General features: G+C 42.2%; 1 protein-coding gene and 1 long non-coding RNA gene across 2 annotated transcripts in view; one reads left to right on the forward strand and one right to left on the reverse strand.

The window, feature by feature from the left end:
- Positions 1-24,818, forward strand: part of CTTNBP2 (cortactin binding protein 2) — a 154,264-nt gene that overhangs the window by 20,032 nt on the left and 109,414 nt on the right. The gene's annotated exons all lie outside the window — the stretch shown is intronic.
- LOC125965499 (uncharacterized) lies at positions 4,641-23,485 on the reverse strand. The gene is made up of 2 exons (XR_007479443.1): positions 23,313-23,485; positions 4,641-4,876 (listed from the first exon to the last, which is right to left on the reverse strand). It is a non-coding gene; the product is annotated as an uncharacterized LOC125965499 (long non-coding RNA).

The following is a 24,818-nucleotide window of genomic DNA, read 5'->3' on the forward strand; positions in this document are numbered from 1 at the left end:
TGTAGGAGAGCCATAGTAAAGAGGTAGAATGTCACAGTGGTTGTCTTAGAAATGTGAATATCTCAGATGCTTCCAAATATTGCCCTTGAAGAGGGCATGGAAAATGTGCTTGCTCATCACTTTTGTCACTTAGCCATGAACAGTGTTTTTCTTCAGAGGGTTAAGATGAGCTGATTATGGTTTTTAGTTAAGGTCTTGTGCACCTAAGATAAGATGGATAAGGTAAATCCTCCACTTGAAATTTTTTGAAAGGCAAAATTCTCTCTTCAGTTGTATTTTTTTTCCCCAATCCAGTTCTCCTCAGTTCAGCTTAGATTTTTAAATTAAATGAAATTTTGGTTAAAAGACCTCTTCTTTCATAACTTAGGTCTTTAGAACTTTACAGTAATCTTATCTGTTATAAAATCAAATGCCTTTTCAGCTTTTCCACAGAGGGTTGGGAAAAGGAGCAGAAGATTGCTTCACATAGTGCTAAAGATGACCTGGCAAGAATGTAAGATACATTTCAGCGCGGTCGGAATTTGTTCTGCTCCAGGACATCTATGTTGGCCTATTTTAAGTGGACCATTACAGGGCTTATGCTCACATAATTACCCCTTACAAAAATAAAATGCTAAAGCCGACAAGCTCTCCAGCAGCCCCGACCCCTTCTCATGACATTCTTCCATGGAAAACAGACCGTGGACAGAGTCTTCTCTTGGTGTCAGGCACTGCACTAGGCACCTTACCTGTATTAAAGTGGAGTTGCCTCTCCTATGGGTATTAGGTTTTAATGGTTAAAATAATGCAGATAGTAAGCCCTTGGGAAGCTCTTAACTTACCAGTAAAGTACATGAGACATAGTTTTGTATATATAAGCCTGAGTAGTGATTTTTATGCACAGCATAGGTTGATTCTCACCAAGTTAGAAGGAAAGGACCATCTGTGTGCTGGTGTCTGGGCATTGCAGCTCTTCTGCCTTTAAGGAAGACTTTAAATCCCTAGGTAAATGGGGTTGGGTGGGTGCTTTAGTAGCACATCTCTCTGGCCTTAATGCAAAGTCATAGGTTTGTCTGAATTCTAAGGATTAAACAAGGTCATACGCTACAGCACCTAGCAAAGGATCTGACACATAGTAGGTGCTTGAAAAAAGTATTTGCATTTGAATCTCAGTCTGTGTTGGTAGAAAATATTTTCCCCTGCACTTTCTCCTCCTCACACTTCGAAAGTTATAGTTCTAGACCTTGGTCACCTGCTTCCTGTCTAATAAAGTGGGCATTGCTTCTTATTTCTTAGGGTAGAACTCTCACTCCTCAAGTCAGAATTGGCCAGATGGAAACTAACGCTAATCTAGGCTACTAATTTATCCTTGCAGCCCCTAAGGCAGGCAGGAAAATAAGCAGTGGCAGGAAATCAGATGGATATTTTGAACCATCAGGCCACAGGCTGAAAAGAGGTAGAGTCAGCATCATTTCTGGGGGCTCCTGTGGTGGCTGTATGGGTCCTGAGTGAAGAGAAATGACTTGTCAGGTGTTGTCCAGACAACGTTTTCTAAAGTAAAATTATCCCCCGCCGAAAGAGGGCTTAGCAATTTTGGAAATTTCTCAAGTGTTTTGGGAATAGGATAATGCGTACTGTCAATTGTTTTTAAAAGTGACGTTTTAAGTGTATAGAAATGGTGGGATAACAGTTAGACCTATGAACCGTTATAAATACTTATCCTACAGCTTGTCAGTCTGTTTCCCACATCTTCATATTTAGGCAGCATACGCTTTTTTATGTTAAATCTTTGATTTTCGGTGGCATTGCTTTAAACTTGGCATGAATCATTCTGTTTACAGCCACCTTTGTTCCTGGCCATCTAAAAGTGAAGAGGAAGGAGGTGGTTCAGTCCTTTCAGACTATCATGTGATACCACTTATAGGTGGACTCTAAAAATGGATACAAATGAACTAACTTACAAAACAGAAACAGAATCACAGATTTAGAAAACAAACTTATGGCTGCCAAAGGGGAAAGGTGGGAGGGGGTGAGGCATAAACCAGGAGGTGGAAATTAGCAGGCATACCCTTCCATAGAGAAAATAGGTAATCGATAAGGAACTGTTGTATAGCACATAGAACTCGGCTCAACACACTGTAATCACCGGAAGAGAATATAAGACTGGTAAGAGTCTGAAAAAGAATATATAGATGTCTCTCTCTGTAACTGAATCCAGGAGATGTACACCAGAAAGAAACACAGCATTGTAAATCAGCTATACTCCACTATAAAAATAAATTACAAAAAAAAATCCTTTCAAACTAAAACAATTTCTCTTCTACAACCTCCTTCCTTCACCCCATGATTGTGGTCTAGGCAGTAGGCAAACTGAAATCAAGAAAAGGGTCAATTCCATTTGACTCATGCTTCCAAGGAATCCTGAGGTTTGCTGCAGTTTCCAGCAGGCAGAATTTGGAGCAGGACGTGGGGATGGAATGGGACTTAACATTATTGAGTTTTTATTATGTGCTGGGCACTTCACATACATTATCTCCTGTCATCTGTATGAAATCGCTTGATCAGTTACAGTTGCCCACTTTAGGAATAGAGAAACAGCCTCTGAGAATCAATAAGCCATTTTCTCTCTGACTCCTAACCTTGGCTCTCACCATGCCTCTGCTTCAAAGGAAACATTGATGACACTAATCATTTTCCTAGAGCTGGAAGTTGTCATTCATGGAATCTTTATCTTACTTTAAATGCTGTGAATTCCCAGAACATTTCCCACACACCTGTAGTCAATTGTAAATATCAAAAGCTGCACAGAAATTGAAACTACACAGAAATTGTTGTTGGAAAGTCTTCTGTTTAATCAAGTGCTGTTCCCTCCCAAGTGACTGCAGGTAATTATAAACAGAAGTAAATGCGGCAAGACTTCTAAGATCTTATTGAATGGCAATTATGAAAATATAGAAGAGCATCATTGATTTTTTTTGAAATGTTTGTTTACTCACAAAGAGAGATCCCTTGGGAGGATCTTCCCTCTAGAAGTGTCTGAATCTTGTGATCAACACTCTAGAAGATCCTAACCTATGATCCTGTCTGCTGGAGAGGAGAAAGGATGCAAAGATAATAACATTTTCCTGCTTTGTCATCTCTTGCTGTGTTACAAACCCCCGGAGATGTAATGGTTTTAAAGAACAACAATCATTTATTTTGCTCACATGTCTGCAGTTGAGGCTGGGCTTTTTAGGGACCGCTCACCATCTGCACCTCACGTGGCAATGGGAGTAGGGTGGGGGGGTGGCTGGAGGATCTGCTTCAAGATGCCTCCCTCATGTGCTCGCTGCCTGCTGGGAGATCAGTGGAGACTATGGGCTGGGGGCTTGCGTTCCTCTCCATGGGCTGCTTGGGCTTTCTCGTCTCAGGGTGGCTAGGATTAATCAGTGAACATCCTAGGAGACAGGAAACAGAATCTTGTAGTGCCTTAAAGTTTGGGTCACAAGGTCACTTTCCATTATATTCTGTCAAGCAGTCACAGGAATCAGATTCAAGGGGAAGAGACATAGACCTGACCACCTGGGAGGAGTGTCAAAGAATTTGGGGATGATGTTTCAAAAACTCCAGAAAAGTGATACTTACTGAGCCCTATCTGCCAGAAGTACTCTTTAGGACTTTATGTAGATTATCTCATTTAATCCTCAGCTGTCTCCCTTGAAGGAGATGTATTGTCATCTCACTTTAAGGCTCGTGGTTAAGAAATGTGTTCTGTGTCACACAGCTGATGAGTGTGGAGCCAAAACTTGGACCCAGGCCTTTCTGACTGTAAGTGCATCTTCCTAACCACTCTCCTGTATAATGTAGTGGAAGAGAGTTGTGCAATGGCTACTAATTATAATGCAAGGCAGGCTTGTATATTGTCCTAAAGCATAAATGAAAGAGGTTTTTTTTTTTTTTTTTTGTGGAACGCGGGCCTCTCACTGTTGTGGCCTCTCCCGTTGCGGAGCACAGGCTCTGGACGCGCAGGCTCAGCAGCCATGGCTCACGGGCCCAGCCACTCCGCGGCATGTGGGATCTTCCTGGGCCGGGGCACGAACCCACGTCCCCTGCATCAGCAGGCGGACCCCCAACCACTGTGCCACCAGGGAAGCCCTGAAAGAGTTTTAATGAAGATGGATGGCTTCTGGGAAGAGGTGGCATTCCACGAGTCCTTTGAAGAATGATTAATTTCTAGAGCAATTAATAATTAGAGCAATGAGAAGTGGGTATGAGTCAGAAAGACAGCATGAGCACAGGATGTTTGTGTGCTCTGGGCAGAGTGAGGATGTAAAGGGGCCTGGAGAACAGGCTATGGACTGAGGTAGTAGGAGCTGGGACAGGCTCTGTCAAGGAGGGTTTGAAGGCCAAGCTGAAACATCTGTGTGACTAATAGGATAGACAGGGCAGAGTCCCTAAAGATTTTTAAGCAGGGAAATGGACTGACCCTGAGGCATTGGTTTTCTTTTTTTTAAAATACATTTATTTATTTATTTTTGGCTGCGTTGGGTCTTTGTTGCTGCGCACAGGCTTTCTCTAGTTGTGGCGAGCGGGGGCTACTCTTCGTTGTGGTGTGCGGGCTTCTCATTGCGGTGGCTTCTCTTGTTGTGGAGCACGGGCTCTAGCCACGCAGGCTTCAGTAGTTGTGGCACGTGGGCTCAGTAGTTGTGGCTCACGGGCTCTAGAGCACTGGCTCAGCAGTTGTGGCACACGGGCTTAGTTGCTCCGCGGCATGTGGGATCTTCCCAGACCAGGGCTCGAACCCATGTCCCCTGCATTGGCAGGTGGATTCTTAACCACTGCACCACCAGGGAAGCCCCCAAGGCATTGGTTTTCAAAGTGTGGTTTCCAGGCCAGCAGCATCTGCATCACCTAGGAACTTGTTAGAAAAGTTATGGTGTTAATTGAAAAAGTCAGACAGAGAAAGACAAATACCAAATGATTTCACTCATATGTGGAATCTAAAACAAATGAGCAAACAAAAGAAAAACCTCATAGATACAGAGACCAGGTTGGTGGTTACCAGAGGGGAAGAGGAAGGGCATTGGTGGGTGGGCAAAATGGGTGAAGGGGGTCAACTATATGTTGGTGGGTAACAACTAGATCTGTGGTGGTGATCACACTGTAATGTAGACAGATGTTGAATTATATGCTGTACACCTGAAGCTTATATAAAAAAGATGCAAGTGTTTAGCCCTGCACTGTAGACCAACTGGCTCAGAAACTTTGGGGGTGGAACAAGGTATATTCTCTGGTCTCACAAGCCCTTCAGGTGATTGATTAGTGCTCAAGTTTTAGAACCACTGGTCTAAGGGGTGGGTGGGCACTCACTGTAAAGCAGGTATGTTTTATGTAACATAAAATCAGGGTGCACTGAAATCCCTGGTGCTGAGTAAAATCCCTGAAAGCTGGAAAGGCTTTCTGCCCAGTAAGCAGAATGGCCAGCAAATTGGTGGCTGCTGCTGATTCTAGTTGTAGAGAGATTTTGATGAGAAAAGGACAGCCAGTGGCTGGTCTCAGGACAGCTTCTCCAAAAGCCGCCATCAGGTGACTCAGCCCAGACATGTTCTCAAAGAAGCTGTGGGAATCATGCTAAAGGAGCTTTTGTGAATTGTTGGACTAAAGTAAAACACATTATCAAGACATTAAGAACTGTGTGTAAAAAATGGATATTCTGTTACGGTCAATGTGATAGTTTTATTTACTGCTTATACCCCTGATGGTTCCACAGATGATGTGATGTAGCTTACAAGAATAAAAACAGCAAGATGGAAAAATAGAAGTATGTAAAAATCGAGATTAGGGGTTAAAACAGGGGCACACAAGCCTTGTAGTTATAAGACCCTTTCCTCTAATGAAATCTTTCTTGGGGGCCCAGTACATAAAACAGAAGCTGAGCCACTGAGTTGAAGCAGAAGTTGGGGTTCTGTGCTTCCTGATGGGAAAAATAAAACAGTAATGGGCAAGTTACATGATTTGTGTTGTTCATAAGGAAAACTGCCATGGCAGTTACTTCCACAGGGAAGGCAGACTCTGGGTTACTGAGGTCGAACATTTCTGTAGTGCCTCTTCAGATGGGAGGTGTTTTCAACGGTGTCCACATAAAGTGTGATAGCTGGGTGTAAATGACTGCTTTTGCCTACCATCCGGAGACGTAAGTGAGAGGCAGGATGCTTAGGTGAGGTAGCCAGGGTGGAAGTGAAGGGCGTTGGGTGGTGGGAGTGGGGCAGGGCAGCAGGGGGTTAATGCACAGCTTCCCCGGGGGTTTGCTGTGAAGGAGGCAGTCAGTAGACACTCTAAATAAGCAGATGGGCTGTGTCACCTTCAAACCATTTGCCAGTGTGATCTCATATCATTTGCTGCTGTTCCTTGTTTAATCAGTTCATGTACACGTTTTTCAGACTGAACAAGTCATTTATATTCAAATGTAGTTAGGCAAAGCAGTAGCTCTAAAAATTTGAGGGGCTTCCCTGGTGGCGCAGTGGTTGAGAGTCCGCCTGCTGATGCAGGGGACACGGGTTCGTGCCCCGGTCCGGGAAGATCCCACATGCCGCGGAGCGGCTGGGCCCATGCGCCTTGGCCGCTGGGCCTGCGCGTCCGGAGCCTGTGCTCCGCACCAGGAGAGGCCACAACAGTGAGAGGCCCGCGTACCGCAAAAAAAAAAAAAAAAATTGAACATGGGACAAAAAAGTGTGCAAACGGTTTATATCGGTGCTTCCAAAAGAAAAGGAGAATTGATGTTAAATAATTATGGCTTATAACATTTTCTAAGAATGTCTGATTACTGCCTGTAACAAACATTTTTGTGTCACAAATTTATGAATGTCCTTTGTAGTTTACTGTTAGTTGACATTAAGCACTGGATGTACCACACTATAGCACTGTAATAATTTCACTAAATATTTCCTCTAATCAACTGACTTCAGTTTGGAAGTTCATCAGTTTGAAAGCTTATCAGTTTTCCACATGCTTGGTTTTGGACTTTCCAGTTCCCTTTATTGTACTTTTCATGCTTTGAAGACCAGTTTGTGCCACATTTTTTCCGGCACACCTCAAATGGTTTAAAATGTTACAAGCACTTTGGTAACCCTGCAGTCTAGAATTTCGTTACTCATTTCTTTTCTTCCTGCCAGTGGATTGTGTATGGATTTTTACAGGGCCTTGTTGCTACTCTCTGCTGTGTCTCCAAACGGACAGTATGTTTTCAAATTGAACTAACCAAGTATAACTGTTGGTAAATATTCACTATCATTTTTGCTTCCTAGCAAGTTAGGCTACCTTACCTGAATTAAACTAACTACTGTACCCTGACTAAAAATGAGAGTATTTTTAGTGAGACAAAGAAGCTAGCTTTTAAATCTTGACATTTTTAACAAAGGAGTGAAGATTCCCCGATAGGAATAATAATGGAGCAGCTTTTAAACATTTTTATTAGTAAAAATAATTATTAGAATTGGAAATTTATACGAGCTTTGTAAAATGTAACAATTTACAGGCTATTCAAATGTCTCTTCATTAATCATTGTCCTAACTGTATAGATAACATTGTATGATATTTTAAAGTCACAGTTTTTGTTTTGTTTTTGTTTTTGTTTTGTATATGATCTATAGGACCCATATGGGATTAGTCTTTCTCTATGACAGTTTTCCTCACTAATAAGTGAGTTTTAATTCTTCATATACTAGAAAGTTACACTACTTTTTCTTAATAGAAGCATATATCATTTGATAAATTCTGACTTTAAAATTCATCCATAATCTTATCTCCATAACATAGCTGTAGCTAGGTTATTCAACACAGTTTTATATTCTCCATTTTTATCAAACATTTTCAATATTTTTAGTGTTCCTAGTGCTCATCATTTATAGCCTTTTAAACTATACTGTATTTCATAGGCTTGAAGAAGTAAAACCTAATTATTCCTCTGTATTCTCTCATCTGAGTTTTTCTTTTAGTGGTGGGCAGGGATGACTTTCAAAATGTTTAATAACACTACACAGGCACCAGTGAATCAAGAATGCTTAACTGGGCTTCCCTGGTGGCGCGGTGATTGAGAGTCCGCCTGCCGATGCAGGGGACATGGGTTCATGCCCTGGTCCGGGAAGATGCCACATGCCGCAGAGCGGCTGGGCCCGTGAGCCATGGCCGCTGAGCCTGCGTGTCCGGAGCCTGTGCTCTGCAATGGGAGAGGCCATAACAGTGAGAGCCCCGCGTACCGGAAAAAAAAAAAAAAAAAAAAAGAATGCCTAACTAATGAGGACACATGACATCCGTTACACCATCTTATGCATACTGGCTGAACAAGAGCCTTCGTGATGGGTGTCTTTTGGAAACATTTTAGCTTGGAAAGGCTTCCACGGAGATGTGTAGTCCAATCAAATGCATTTCCTGTAAAAATCTGTCATCGTAATGCGTCTTGGTAACACCTGTTAATGATTTTAGGATGACCCTATTCATATAAACTAAAACCTGTAATTTAATTGGGTGCACTTTTTTTTTTTTTTTTTTTGCGCGGTACGCGGGCCTCTCACTGTTGTGGCCTCTCCCGTTGCGGAGCACAGGCTCCGGACGCGCAGGCTCAGCGGCCATGGCTCACGGGCCCAGCCGCTCCGCGACATGTGGGATCTTCCGGGACCGGGGCACAAACCCATGTCCCCTGCATAGGCAGGCGGACTCTCAACCACTGTGCCACCAGGGAAGCCCCCTGGTGCACTTTTAAATGACGTAATTTACAAAGAATTTTAAGTTATGCTGTTTAAAATAACATGTATATTTTCCGAATTATTAAAGCAATACATGTTCTTTGTAGAATACCTTTAAAAGGCACAAAAAAGGAAACTTTATCATTCAGAAGTAACCATTTTTCTCTGCATTAATGAGCCTACATAGTATGTATCTCTCAAAATGGGATCATGCTCTACATAATAATTTGTTTAACCTGTTTGTTTTCTCAGTATACTGTGAACATGTCACTAGATATTTATCAACATTGTGATTTTTAACCACGGTATATTTGATGAAACCTCAATTGCCGGAAATCTCCGTACCCATTTTAGATTACGTGAGGTATCACCACAATTCCTCCTCTGCAGATCCCCCCAGTTCCCTCCTCTCAGTTTGCCCCATTCACTTGGCAAAAAAAACCCAATGCTTGCTAAGTTCAACTCTCTGCCTACCTCATGTTCACACCCATAGGGTAGTAGAGGCTGGAGAAAGACCATCCCACCTTGCTGACTGGACTTGCTTTAAATTCATGACCATATGTGCCTCTCGTTGGCCCTTGGTTCTGGTTGGCAGTGATAGCACATTTCTTAGTGCTTTACTCGCCTGTTCCCCTAGATTCTTTTACACTTTCTTCTCCTTCTGAGACCTTTCTTTAGCACCTCCTCCCTTTGCTTCATTCTCAGCTGCTTTCAATTTCACTGAGAGCGTAGAAGCAATCAGAAGGAACTTTCATCCTCTTTCACCATCACATCAACCAACTCGCAGGCATCTGTACCCACATACTCATTTTTCCTCCTCTCACTGTGGAAAGATTACCCATGTTCCTGGCTCAGGCTCAGCTGGCCTATGTGCACCCAGTTCCATGCCTTCTCAAATATTCTGGGACACCTCTTCAGCAGTTATCCTCATCCTTCTGTGTCATCAAATCTTTCCTCAGATTGGCCCTGCCTCCCGCTGTTGCTTCATTTCTTTTTGCCATGTTACAGCAAAACTCCTTGACATAGTTGCCTACCAGCTGATGACATTACTTTTCTTCCACTTTCCCTTGGACCTAACTCTCATCAGGCTTTTCCTAGCGCTATCCCTTCCAAAAGTCAACCCCATTTTGTAGTTGCCAGGAAACAAAAAAAAAGAAATCAAAATAAACCAGAAAATAACTTTTGGAGTAAGACTTGGTTCCTCTTTTTCTTTCACACTTTCCGTATCCAGTCTTTGTAAATCTTGTTGGCTCTAACTATACGTACAACCTAACTGTTTCTCCCATCTCCACCGACACTTCTCTGTATTAGTTTCCAGCCAGAGTGCTCCTATTAAAACAGGAGTCAGATCATGTCATCCTTCAGCTCACATCCGTTTAGTGGCTACCTTCCCTCTGAGTCAAAGGCCAAGGCCTTTCAGTGCCTTCAGGACTGCGTGATGCGCAGACCCCCGCCCCAATCTCATAGTCCCTTTTCCCTCCTCCTCTGCAGCTCTGCCGGCCCCCTTGCCTGTTCCGCCTTGGAGCTTCTGCGTTTGTTTTCTCTGCCTAGAAAGCTCTTCTGAATGGACCTGTGGCCTCCTTCCCTTGCCTTTGAAGGTCTTTGCTGAAATGTCATCCAACTTGTTTATATTGCCACCCTGTCCACATCGCATGTGGTCCCCTTCCTCCTTTCTTCCTTTATTTAGGTCCATTACACATATTACCATTTGAGATGCTATATATTTTTACATGTTTAACATACTTACTTGTTTGTTTTCATTTTCCCACTAGAACACAAGCTCCTTGAGGGCAGGGATTTTGTTTTGTTTCACTGTTTTATGGTGCCTGGCTCGATAAATATTTGTTGAATGAATTGATTTAGATGGACTCCAAATTTCCCCTGTGAAATAAACGTACTTTTATATCAGAGAGGTTAGATTAATGAATATTGTATAGAAATGGACGTATCCTGTTTTTACTTTTTTCATGTCATACAGAAATGCTCATTTTTTGATTCTAGGTTTATACATTTCTTTGCTCTTTTCTTTTTCCATAGATGATAGAGCCATTGGGGAGGACAGTTTTTATGTATTGCTTTGTTCTGGGGTGTTCCTTGAGTCTGCATTTCTAGGGAGCATGGATTACTTTCCTATATTTCATGGTATCTTCTCCCCACCCCCTCTTCACTCTGTGGTATATAGAGATTAGTGGTTAGTGTGGTACCATGAAGCCTGCAAGAGCACTTAAGAAATTGTGCTCTGATCAGGTGTCCCTTTCCCCCTGTTCACCAAGCCAGGGGAGCTGTTGGTTCTTGTATTTATTCTCTGCATGTAGCATTCCTGCCATTTGCTGTTCTGATTCTAATGGCAGCTACTTCTAAATTGTTACTGTTCTGTTTTTTTCTCTTTTATGCCTTGATTTTCTATTCTTTTGTACTCCATCATTTTTCAACCATCATGCCGGAAAAAGTGATCTTTTATCTGACCACACCATTTAGTGTCTGTATGTGGCATATAATCATGTATTCATCAAGCCTTTTTTTTTTTTTTTTTTAGATGTTGGGGGTAGGAGTTTATTTATTTATTTTTGCTGTGTTGGGTCTTCATTTCTGTGCGAGGGCTTTCTCTAGTTGTGGCAAGTGGGGGCCACTCTTCATCGTGGTGCGCGGGCCTCTCATTATTGCGGCCTCTCTTGTTGCGGAGCACAGGCTCCAGACGCACAGGCTCAGCAGTTGTGGCTCATGGGCCTAGTTGCTCCGCGGCATATGGGATCCTCCCAGACCAGGGTTCAAACCCGTGTCCCCTGCATTAGCAGGCAGATTCTCAACCACTGTGCCACCAGGGAAGCCCCCATCCAGCCTTTTTTTTATTTTTTGCGTTCTTGAGCACATCATTTCTGGTGGAAAGAAGGGGTTCCACAGAAAGTCTGTCTTTTTGTATTTGAGACTTAATTTATCCTTGGAGAGGTATGGGACAGACTATTTTAGGTTCCTGAGGCTACCACCACATTGCCATTTGATGTTTGGAAGTTGCTGTTCTCTCATTAATTTTCTGGCACAAGTGTCTGTAGAGGGTTCTTCATTCTCTGTAGCAAAGCTGGCACAAGTCTGAAATGTTCCAAAGACTTAATGAAAGGGTGAGGATGAAAGGGAAATAAAGACAGAGTAGTAGAGTCTGAACAAGCAGCTCTCAAGGTGTGGTCTAGTGTCCCTAGAATCCGCAAGACCCTTCTAAGTAGTTCAGGAGATAACAACAATTTTCTTAATAATAGGAGACATTTTCTTTTTTTTTCACTCTCATCCTGTCATGAGTATACATTAAGAGTTTTCCAGAGGCTTTATGACGTACGATTTTGTAACAGATCAAATGAAGAAGCAGATATGAAAATCGGGCTGTTTTCTATTAAGCCAGACAGTAAAGAAATTGGCAGAAATATAAAACAATGCCATTTTTCTTTGTTTGATTTGGAAAATACAGTGATTTTTTTCCATAAAAATTTGTTTATGTTGACATTCAGTGGCTTTATTATTATCTCAGAATAAATTAATGGACGTTAATTTTGTGTCTTAATTTCTTGTAAGATAAATAGCAAAAGCTACAACCTGCATAAACAAAAGCTCTTTGGTTCTTTACTAATTTTTAAGAGTATACAGGAGTCCTGAGATCAAGACCTTATAAAACCACTGGTCAGATAATGTGGGCTCGTTCATGTTCAGCCGTGTCCTCCCTAGACCCGTTCTTCCTGCGGAGCCCATGCGGAGCAGTCTCTCTTGATTACTTAGGGTTTGCCGTCACAACTGAAATTTCCTTCTGGAAAACTTAGCTTTGTCCAATGATACTAGAAATAATTGCCTACAGGAGAAACCCAGACTCCTTTCCAAAGAGAGCGAGCCATACTGTTTGCAGCCGCAGGAAGCTATAACTGTAGAAGATGACGGCACAGGATCCCTGGCGTGTGCTTATAAATGATGCACCTGTGTGATAATAGTTTACATCTGTGGGGAGGGTGTGGGGGGGTGGGAAGAGGGCAGGGGAAGCATTTTTTTTTTTTGATCTTGTGATGTGCCTGACCTCGACTTGACACTTGGGATACTGACAGGAATCAAAAATATCCCCTCCCCTTGAGTCTTTGACAGGGGTTGGGTCTTGCTGAATGTTCCACTTTTCACAAAAGAAAAAATTTTCCCCTTCTAGCCTATTTCTGGAACTAGAAATGTTTCAAAAGCCTACGGGTTCAATAAAGCTGTGATGCTTAGTTGTGGTTTTGTACTTTTCAGTCTTCGAAAACCTTTAAAATATGCCCTAAATATTTATAGAATGTATGAACAGGTGTTTTTGTGTGTATGTGTATATACTTGTCTGTGTATATACATATGTGTTTATTAATTTTTATACTTCACATAAATTGGGAGGAATGACTCAGAGTTGGGAGAATAATTTGAGTCATAACTTTAGAAGTTTAGACTCATCGGGTTTGATTACTTGGTAATTTACTATTATTATTATATAGTAATTAATGGTCATAAAATATTTTATATGTAAAGCGTGTTTTTAAAACCATTTTAGGGTAATTTTGTAGAAGTAAAGATGGGTTACTCTGTGGAACACCGAGGTAATAGTGCTGTAGGTGATAAAGCTGAGGTGTAGGGAGGTGCGGCCACATGACCAGGGTCCTGCAGGGTTCGGCAGGACTGGTACCGAGCGTAGAACTAAGACCAGGCTCTAGGTTCCTGCCCATCTATCATGTGGCTCCTAGAGTCAGAGGCTTGATCTTCCTTTTTAGATAGAAGTAGCATTTTTATTAAATTAACCATGTCGCTGACATGCTCACAAGAAGACATTAACAAGAGTAAAGTGCTTGGATCCCATTAAAGTGAGTAATTTACTAGCATAATGAATATAATGATTTGTCATATTATGTGTGTTGAAGTTTTTCATTTACTGTGATATCTTTAGCTGTTACTAGAGGATTTTACTAAACTACAAGATGCATTATTAAGGCAGTTGCAGGGTATTAATGCAGACTTTGCCTTTATTAGCTGGGTGCCTTTAGGAAATTTATTCCCGTACCTTCAGTCTCAGTTTACCACTCTGACAAATGGGGTATAAAATAGCTCTCTTAATGTGGTTGTCAGGATTTAATGAGGCTACATATATAAACTCTTAACAGTAATAGCCCTTATGATGTGCCAGACAGGGAGATGGGGTGAGGGGAACAAACTGTGGGGAAGAATTACTAATTGTGACCAGATTTTGTGTTGAGAATAATAAGCAGGTTCTTATTTTAGATAGGGTGGTTAGAAAAGGCCTGAAAATGAATTTTAATGTTTCTCTGGGAAATGACCATGAACTTGTGGAAATTGCATTTTGGAGGATTTTTTTTTTTTTAAACTCCCATTTGGAACATTCGTATACATTATATAACAAGAATGTGGAAAACACTTTTAAAAAAATGAAGAGATTCTAAATAATAAAATGGTACAGTGCTTCCCAGATGCTTCATAAATGCTTATTATTAAAAAGATTTATATAAACAAGCCTAGAGAAACTATAGTAAGTCCTGAAATCTTTATTCTAGTGCAGTTTCTTTCAATATTTTATATGCCACTGTTCTCATTAACATTTTGGTAAAAGCAGAATCAAAGGTGGTATATAAAAGTTGAACCTCATAAATGAAATAGTGGATTTTGGAGAATCTCTGCATCAGATCTTCCAAGCTGGATCACTTGTTAAATACCTGGTCATTTGTTTAAAAAAAGTCTGAATTCGAATATATAAATCCTTTTAGTAGCTAGGATAGTTTTCAAAGATTGGGCCTGTGATTAATGCAGAGTTCATTTGTAATGATTGAATAGTGTCTAAAGGGAACAATTGCCTGTAGTCTAAGTTGCACCCCCAAACAGGGTGTCAGATGCAACATTAAGCTCTTTAATAATATTAGCATTAGAGACCATGCTCCCGTTTTGTGCTATGTATTCTTTATAACATTCCCATACACTAGATGGGAAACTGCAGCTCAGCGGGTCAGCTGTCTGCTGATCTTAGTGGCAGACCTCTGATCTTTGGGCTCAGAGTCTAGTTTTTGTCCATTTCACCATGGTGGTAGCTCACACCAAAGGTGGACTCTGATGCTTGAGAGGGTTCGTAGAAAGCAGTAAAGTGCTGAGTGTTTGTAGAAAGCATTAAACTAAGCATCTTGTTACCTGGTGCTTACCTCTAGGCGGAGTCTATGTATCTCCCCTCAGGAGACTGTGTCCGTTAGACCCATATTACAGTTATCTCTTGACACATAACAAACTTTGCCAAAATTTTGTGATTTTAAACACTGATTGGTTCTTGTCATGATCTCTGTGGGTTGGCTGGGTTCAACTGGGCTAGTGTGAGGGATAGGGCAGTAAGAGGTGAGGCTGGGAAGGCAGACAGATGTCAGATGATGAGGGACACCGTGGGCCACAGCTTCAGGTGGATGTCCCTTTCTAGGTCTTTTAGGCCATCCTTTTTATACAGGTAGTTGGCATTTCTATAACTGGGAGAGACTGGTTAGAGCCATTGACAGGAAGTGTATAAGAGCAAAGAAGGTAGCCAGGGTATACCAAGACAAGAGAAGTAGAAATCAGAAAGAATCTGGAAAAGATGCTGTCAGAGAAGATTCATGGTGGTGAGAAAAGTTTGTCAGGCTAGCAGATGTTAAAAAAGAACATTTTGTTGGTGGTGGCGGGGGGGTGTTACCAAAGTGTGGAGTTCAGTGCCCTGTTATTGAGAAATTTTTTTGGTTGCAAGTGAGAGAAACCAAATAACTCCCAAGAAATACGCAGTCTCACTCTCTCCATTTCTCAACTATGGTTTATTTCTTCAGGTTAACTCTACTCAGGCAAAGACGCACTGGTTTCTTTGAAAACTATGACATTGGTTGAATTGGAGGATTAGGGTGTCTTCTACAAGAGTTACATTTATTAACCCTCCCAGCTGTATTCTTAACGATCACCCTCTTCAGTTTTAATACAAAGAGAAACGTAAGGGGGAAAACACCCCATGAAATGATAAAAATTTAGCAGCATTGCACACCTATTAGAATGGCCAAAATCCGAACACTGGTGATACCAAATGCTGGTGAGGATGTGGAACAACAGGAATTCTCATTTACTGGTAATAAGACTACAAAATGGTGCAGTCGCTTTTGGTACTCCAGTGTGGAGGTTTCTTACAAAAATAAACATACATGGACCATACAGTCCAGGAATTGTGCTCCTTGGTATTTACCCACAGGAAAACTTACGTTCACACAGATGTTTACAGAAGTTTTATTCATAATTTTGAAAACTTGGCAGCAGCCAAGATGCCCTTCAGTAGGTGAATGGATAAATAAACTGGGGAATATTTATGGAATATTATTCAGTGCTGAAAAGAAATGAGCTGTCAGGCCATAAAAAGACGTGGAGGAACCTTAAGTGCAGGTCACTAAGCGAAAGAAGCCAATCTGATTCCAACTACACGAGATTCTGGAAAAGGCAAAACAGAGGCGGTTGAAAGATCAGTGGTTGTGGCAGGGCTGAGGAAAGAGAGACAAACAGCAGCAGCGCAGGGGAATTTTAGGGCAGCCAGGCTACTCTGTATGATGCTGTAATGGGGGGTTTATGCCGTACATTTGTCGAAACCCATAAAATGCGCAAGACCCAGAGTGACCCCTTGGATAAACTGTGTACTTTCCGTGAGGATGTGTCAATATAAGGTTATTAGTTGTACCAGATACACAACTATGGTGGGGTTTGTTGATAATGGGGGAAGCTGTGCCAGTGTGGGGGGCAGAAGGTAGATGGGAACTCTCTGTACCTTCCTCTCCATTTTGCTGTGAGTCTAAAACTGCTCTAAAAAATAGTCTTTTTCAAAAAAAAAAAGTTAGCAGTTTTTAGCTTGCTAATGCAAGAGCATGGCTTGTGTTTAAAACCTGAAGTAGCAGGAAAAAGGAGAAGCATCACCTTGGTAACGAAGCCTCCTGTGACCATCCCTCGGACCCAGGCTTAGCCTGGGTAGTTTATGTGGTATATAAATTACCCTCTTTTACTAAGAGCGACAGAACTGCACGCTTGTCCTTGTGTCAGGCAACATGCTATGCACCGCATATTAATTATCTCTTTAAACCTTACAACAGTCCCATGACTTAGGTATTATCTCCATGTAACACATGAGAAACTGAGGCTTCGAGTGGTTAGCAACTTGGGAGAAGTCACAGAACTAGGAAATTTTAGAGCCAAAATTCAAATCCAGGCAGTTGGAAACCAGAGCCTCCATCCTGGACTGAATTATGTGGCTTTGCCTCCCTAGAATCTTCAGTCTCTTTCCAGATGCTCAGGCCAGACCCTCTAGCTCTAAGCAAGGGGAGCCGTGTGAGTTACTGTGCCCATTTTCTTGAGGACGAGGCACCCTGATAACTCACTGTGGCGTCCCTGGGGCCCAGAGGGAGGTTGGTTCCTACAAGCACCATTCAAACGCACCTTCAGCCGTCCCTTGTGGGAGGCTGGACGGTTAGGGCATCCATCCACCCATGGCAGCTGGCCCTCGTGGGTTCAGAATTCCACCTGAGGATGTGAGCATCGTAAGCTGTTTTTCCTTTTTTTCATGCTGGCAATTACCTGAAGAGAGGAGGAAAAACTGGAACACTGTTGTGTAACTCTGAAGCATTCCCAAGAGGCACCTCTGAATAAGTAAAACCTGAACCTTTTGCTTGTGTAGCTTTTAAAGGGCCAGAATTATTTGGTTCTGAGAAGATAAGTAAACCCAACCTAATACCTTCCACATGGACCAAAGAATTAACGTTCCTGTGTTGAAAAGAAAATAGAACAAATTATAAAATCTCATCACTTCTTGGGGCTTCCCTGGTGGCATAGTGGTTGAGAGTCCGCCTGCCGATGCAGGGGACACGGGTTCGTGCCCCGGTCCGGGAGGATCCCACATGCCGCGGAGCGGCTGGGCCCGTGAGCCATGGCCACTGAGCCTGCGCGTCCGGAGTCTGTGCTCCGCAACGGGAGAGGCCACAACAGTGAGAGGCCCGCGTCCGCAAAAAAAAAAAAAAAAAAAAAAAAAAAAAATTTCATCACTTCTTGAAAGCAACAGACTTGAATGCTCTAAATGATTTTTCTCCAAATGTTAAGATGGAGAAATTTATTATCAACAGTTTAGAAAGTAATGCTTGTTCATTTTAAATGTTAATATTATACAGTACTTCTTTACTAAGTTGACATAAGTAAATATTCTTTCCCTCAAACTGTGTACTTACCTTGCATTCTTACAACTTAGCATTGACATTTTAAATTGCTTCTCATGAGGAAGGAAAGAGAGATCAGCTTTATATCTTTTCCTAACTGGAGGGGATCATAAGAATCTTAGGTAGGCAGATAAAAAGGAAGTTAGCATAAGTTCCTGTTTGTCCAGAATCAGATTGTCTTCCCTGTTTTTTGGAGGTATTGTATTTTGGATTCTTAAGTTATATCACATACTCTTAGCCAAATATATGTACAAGATACATTCTAAAGACAATATATTCGATTGAGCCACCGTTAAGATGTCATTTCCCTTCCTCCCTTCCTCTCTCGCTCTCTACCTCTTTGAATAGTTTAAATGGCTGAGAGTAAGTTGTGTGCAAGGTTGTTACTGATTAGCTATTTTTTTTCCAGCTGGAAATTCTTAATCGGAAAGCTTTATTTCAAGGTAGCAAGGCTAGTCATTAGCACTATTCAATGCTAACACTATTGTTGTACATTTAAATTAATTCATAAAGAATTCATTGTTTATTGTGTACTAAGCTCAGTACTCATGATAACCATGAGTAGGGCCCAGTCTCTATCTTGTAGTTTACAGCCTAGCCTAGGAGGAGAGAAGGACTTTCAAGCAATTAACTATGTTGTGTTGGAATCGCAAATGTTCAGCCAGGACCTATATACAAAATATGGTGGTGGCACAGAGAGAAGGGGCTCAGCATTGGAGGGTCAGGAAAGGCTTTACAGAGAAAGACAAACTAGAACTCAGTCTCGTTGGAAAAATGCAGCTTACCAGCTCTACGTACAGTGGCATGAAACAGCATGGTGAATTAAAGGCCTGTAAATAGTTTTGTAGTTGAAACTCGTTTTAAAATGTACCCAGGATTTGTTTTAATCAGACGTGGTAAGACACAGACATGGCAATGACGGAAGAAGTTTTTATACTCAGATCCTGAGAAATAGAAGGCACAGCATTGCCACACGGGGCCACGTGGGGAATCACCAGGGTCGGTCTGGAGGCAGAAGGAGCAAGGAGAAAGGATGGGCAGAAAGCCTTTTATTATGGTTTCAGTGGGAAGGAGTGGGTAAGGCGACTAGTTTGAATAATTTCGAAAAGCTCCAGGAGGTAGGAACTGCCCCTGGTTGCCTGATACCTGTCCCTGGAATGATTAGGACAGGGCATAGTGGGTTTAATGGGGGAGAGTTTGATAAAGGAGGTGATAAAGGCAGGGGAGGGGTGGGGCATGGGCTGCAGGTTGGTTGGTTTGCATATGAAAGGCCCATTTGCAGAAGAGTAATTTGCTATCTCTACAAATTGGCTAGCCCTGAAAGGGACAGTCTTCCCCTCCTCAGTGAGGCCTCAGATGCTAGAACAGCAAGAATACGGAAAATAAGAAAATATAGTTAATAAAAAGCCTAGGAGATGAAGAGGAGGAGGGTGGGTGGTAGTATGTAAAAACAAACAAACAAACAAACGAAAAAAACGCGAGAGGAGAGACAATAAGGGGTCAGCTCATGGAAGACCTTGATGAGGGTTTGTGCTTCATTGTTATGTAATAAAGAGCTCTTGACAGCTTTTGAGCAATGCAGTAATACCTTCGAGCTGCATTTTGGGGTAATTCTTCTGGTCAGCAAAGAGGAAGATTGATTGGAGAGGTATCAGGCCTGGAGATGCGGAAACCAAGCAGGATACTGTTGAAAGTGTTAGTGAGAAAGACGACAAGCAGCTAGAGTAAGGCAGTGGTGGCTGGGATGGAGAGGAGGTGATAAATGTGAACAATTTTTAGGATGTGGCAACGATAAGTCTCGACTGATACGCTGTGGGAACGAGAGTGGTGAAAGTGGCAACTGCCGACACTCAGGTTTCAGGCGAGCTGTGGTGATGCCACGACCAAGGCAGAGAGAGTGTGAGGTGAGAGGTGTTTGGTGGAGAAGATGAGGACTTCAGTTTGGTACCTGCTGATTTTTCTGGGCTGGAAAGACCCAGGGTAAGTTATTTAGCGGCAGTTGAATTTAAGGGTCTGTAAGAAGTAGTTTTGATCACAGAGTACTGTTTGTGGCAGCTTAGAGATAAAAGGAATTAGAGAGGGAAAGCAAGGCATAGATAGAATACATAACCTTAGAGAGGGGCAAAGAAATGGTTTCCTTTGAAAAAGATCGTAAAGGAGGGAACAGAATTTTGAGAGTGCTGTGGGAAAAAATGATCACCAGCATGAAGAGGAAAGCAAGGCTTGAGTGCCACGAGGGGGATATGGATGGATTAGGAGCACAGAGGAGGTTTGCAATGGTCATCGTGGAACCAGAGACACATGGTGAATAGGCCTCCTCGGAGCCAATATCATTCACTGAACCTGTAGTAGCCTTGGCTCCTTGGGCCGAGGTGAGTTTGGAGACTTCAAATGTGTATTGGCTTTAAAATAAGCTGTTGGGTGTTTCAGCACAGCTCAGTCTCCTGAGAGACACAGATGGCAGATTCTAGGTGGATCCAAGCTGATGGTACTGAGAAATAATGGCTTGAAAAATAAGAAGCATCTGGACAAACGTGAGCTCTACACTGCAAGGAGAGAAGAAGTGGTTGGGGAGTGGGAGACGAGCTGAGGGAGAAGGAAGCCTCTGAGATCTCGGCATGGTCACGATGAAGTCCAAGGACGTGAGGATGTCGAGGGAGGGTTCTGGTGAAGGCTGCTGGAGCCAAGGACATTAGGAAACGGTGAGCTCCAGGCCTCCTGGATAAAGGCAAAGTTCTCAGTGAACAGGGGGCACCAAAGTCGTAGAGAAACCATTTTATCTTTTATCTTTCTCTAAGTGTTGGAAGTTAAAATGAAAGTATCCTAACTGTCACATATTTCATCCACAGTTAGAATTATTCCTTACCTTACCCTAAGGTTCATTACTTTAAAAAAAAAAAGCTTACATGTGGAAACATCGTTAGTCTTTTCCTAGCCAATAGGATTCTTTGACTATTTGGTAATCTAGGCTGTTCATCCCAAAGAGTGTTCAAATACAAGTTCCTGTTATCTTCTTGTGAAACAAAAACAGTGATTACTTTTTCAATTCATTCAGACTGAGAGGTGTTTATTTCCTGGGAGGAGCAGGCAGCCTCCAGGCCATCGAGCCATCGAAGAGTGGTGCTGATGCTGCCTGTGGGACTTTGTGATGAAGGAAGAATGAGCCGGTACTGTTGGAAAACCACCAGCAGTTCAGTGACTCTAACGCCTCCCTGGGCCCCTTGCCCTCTCCTTCCAAATAATGCATCAGCTCTGAGGACAACATTCCTCCCAGTGGCTGTATGTTTCGAGTTCGAATTCTTTACTCTCATTTTCAAATCTGGTTCTTGACTCTTGAAGAAGAGGAAGAAAGGAATAGGAATAACAGATGCATAGTGTGTTTTGCTGTGTCTCTGTCCTTTCACTCAGACGTGGGCACACAGGTTCATTAATCCTAGGGTAGATTCTTAATGTGTCATAGTGCTGATGATTGACCTTAGAAGATGTCCACCGAGCACTTGCTCGTGGCCTCCTAGCGTGACTCTGGCTCAATAGCATCGTAGCAAAAGCACTGTAACGTAGATCACCTACAGAGGTGCATTTATTCCATTATTATCCTCCTGGACATAAAGAGAACTTGATTGCCTTTTGTACACTCCATATATGTTGTGTGTGTGTTTAAAAAAAAATCTGTTGTCTGCTGGGGTCATTTTAGCATTGAGAAATAGTAAGAAAATTAAGATGGTACTAAATCAACTTCAAAAAGAACTATTTTGGAAATGGGCTATTAAGATTTTTCCTTGCATAAATTAATTTTTGGTCATTTTGGTGGACTTTTCTGTTGATACTGTTATTTATATGTGGTGCAGTAGGAGTTGTTTCTGTGGATGCCAGCCTTGATCTCAAGTGCACGTTATCCTTTACTTCTCAAACACAGCTGCCAGTGTCCATGTGCCTGGTACCAATATTTAAAAAGAGACTACACAGGCAAAGCCATCTGTCCGTCCACTGGCAAGCATGATGTTGTTCTAGAGGGATCTCCTAAATGCACGGCTGTACCACGTCATCGCAGACAACTATCGTGATGCCTCAGATGGACTCTGACAGCTCCTCTTTTATAAATTCTGGTACGCAGTAAGGTCAGTCAGTTCAAGGGTAGGGCTACCTGTGACCAGGGCTGTGGATGTGATTCCTATTTGGGGCATTTACTCTGGAGGCAGTTAAAGTATACCCACATCCTTTCCTGCTGGCTAGCCAAATGGGGAGACAGCCGCTTGCAACAGTGGTTGAACCAGCATGTGTGGCTGCCCATTCCTAGTCCTATAGCTCCTTAGGGATGTGTGTCTTCCGGGAGTTTGATAGCATCATCTGATCTTGTATTCATCATCAGATGAGAATGACTGTCTTTAGTGTGAATGATGGTGTTGTCTACTCTGGTTGAGAGACTGTGACCACGGGCTTTAGTTCTACTTAAACAACATTCTGTGTAACTGACCAGAGTTTAAGAACTGACTTGTTTTTGGCAGAGGGGGACAACCTTAGTCCCATCCTAACTTTGTTATTTTTACTCTTCTTATATTCTCCGGGAATACTAATGGGAGACTAAGGGTACTAAAGGACAGAAACAGATGCCTTCAGTAGCTGCTCCAGGATAGAGGGGGTGGGAATGGCAGGGTCCTGACCTCCTTCCTGCAGCAAACTCCAGCGAGCGCTGTCATGTGCCACCTACACAGAAGTGTGGTGTCATCTAGTCTGAGCCCACAGAGGCTTTCAGACCCGTGCTCACTTTCACTGAGAAGGTGGGTGGCATAGCTTGGAGAAGAGAAAATAGATTTTTACAAGAATAGGCTTTAAAACTAGAGTTCAGGTTTACTCTTTTCAGAAATTGACCATCGCCAGTCATAAATCATGTTGGAGACTCTGGAAATGAGTATCATTCATCTTGGCCTAAACTCCTTTGGAGGAGACGCCACATTTTAACTGTTTCATAATGTGTAGCACATGCTTACAGTATTCTATAATTCATTCTCTATTACAGACTATTTAAGATACACTACCCCCTCCCCATCCTGCCCACAAAGCAGAATAAAGAAGACAAAGGCAGCTGATTGCTAGAGAGAAATGTCCCGTGCACAGACGTTGCCTGATGCATTCTCATTGAATAAATGATGTAAAGCGAAAAGAAAAGTCTAGCAGAAACATAAATAGTTGAGCCTTTTCAGCAATGTAAACCAACACAAACCTCTGATAAATGACCTATTCTATTTTATATTAGTAATACCAAACAACCTATGCACCACAGTTAATCGTGTATAAAGTATTTTCACAGCTGTTCTTGCATCACACGCAGTGAAGGAAGACAAAATTGCATGATCTGAAATGGATTCTTACTCTCTTCCTGCAAATGACACTTGTCCTGCTGAGATCTGCCGGTCCCTTGGATAAGATCAGCTCTTCCCCCTCACCTGTTCCTTGCTAGGTCCCTGACTCTGACTTGAGAGGAGTGTCCGACCTGAAGTTTGCACATCTGCCACCATCTGTGGGGGCACACACACCGTCTTTTATTGCTGGCATGTGATGAAGTTACCCTCCAATGACTCTGCTTTCTCCCAGGGCTGCCCAGTGATCTGTGTAGTGAGTGATCCTTTTCTGTCTCGCAGCTGCGGTGGTTTTCTGGTTTGCCGCGAGGAGTACAGGAGGTACATTCTTTTAGGGACTGGGGAACGTTTAATGGTGGTCAAATTACTGACGGGGTTTGAATAAAGACTGCTTTCAAACTGTCGACATTCCATTTCCCTTGATGGTTGTTGATAGGGAGTGAGTCATCTTCAGCTGGTAGACGGTGAGAATGTTGAGATCTTTCTGTTTATGTTTTCCAGATGCTCAGCAGGCCTTGTGATTGGTGAGTTGCTCTCAATGACCAGGGCTGGTTCTGTAGGGAGGTGGGAGCGGGTGCAGCACCGAGAGCAAATCGTCACCACCGTTCTCTCTCTTTGTCCTGAATTTTATTTTTAACTGAGTCAACTTATGTTTCCTGCAGCTATAAGAGGGACCGTATTTTAAATTTTTGATCACAACCTCTGCCCACAGAAATTATCTATTATATTGTCCCCAGGAGACAACACTGCCCTGTTTTTGTTTTTCACTTTTTAAATTTTTCGCGTGGGGATGCTTATGTTAACACTGTTCCCACACCCACTCCTGTTTCCACATTTCTTCACTTGAGTCACAGATAAGTAGGCATTTCCGGAATTATCATATTGGTGAACTACGTTATTCCCAAAATATTGAAATCTTTCAAGGAAGCTACCTTGCTTTCTCTTGAGGTTCTCTTTGTTTGTTTGTTTGGATAACTACTTGTATGTTCATCTTAGACAAGGCGTTTAATGCTGGTTTTGTTTCTTTTGTTATGAGTTAAAAGTTCTAGGTGATTAAAGCCAAATCAGAAAGTGCTTCTGTGTAGCCATGATAATGTGAATAACATGCAAACGGGAGGAAAACCTGTTTGAGAATTTTCAGAGCAGGAATTTGGTCCAGCAAACATGAACAGCGTACCTGCCAGATCCCTGCCAGTGTGCTTGGTACGCAAATATTCAGTACCCAGAAGTGGTAATTGCTTCCCTGGATGGTATCAGACCACTCTACAGAAGCCTTATTTTTCAAACACTTGTTTTAAAATCAATGGTTGAGTAAATTTTACTTTCTTTTTAATCATCAGAAGCATATCTTCTTTTTTAAAATTTTTATTGGAGTATAGTTGATTTACAATGTTGTTAGTTTGTGCTGTACAGAAAGTGAATCATTTATACATATACATATATCCACTCTTTTAGATTCTGTTCCCATATAGGTCACTACAGAGTACTGAGTAGAGTCCCCTGTGCTATACATTAGGTT

The sequence above is a fragment of the Orcinus orca genome, chromosome 9 (assembly GCF_937001465.1).
Source record: "Orcinus orca chromosome 9, mOrcOrc1.1, whole genome shotgun sequence".
Taxonomy (NCBI): Eukaryota; Metazoa; Chordata; class Mammalia; order Artiodactyla; family Delphinidae; genus Orcinus; species Orcinus orca.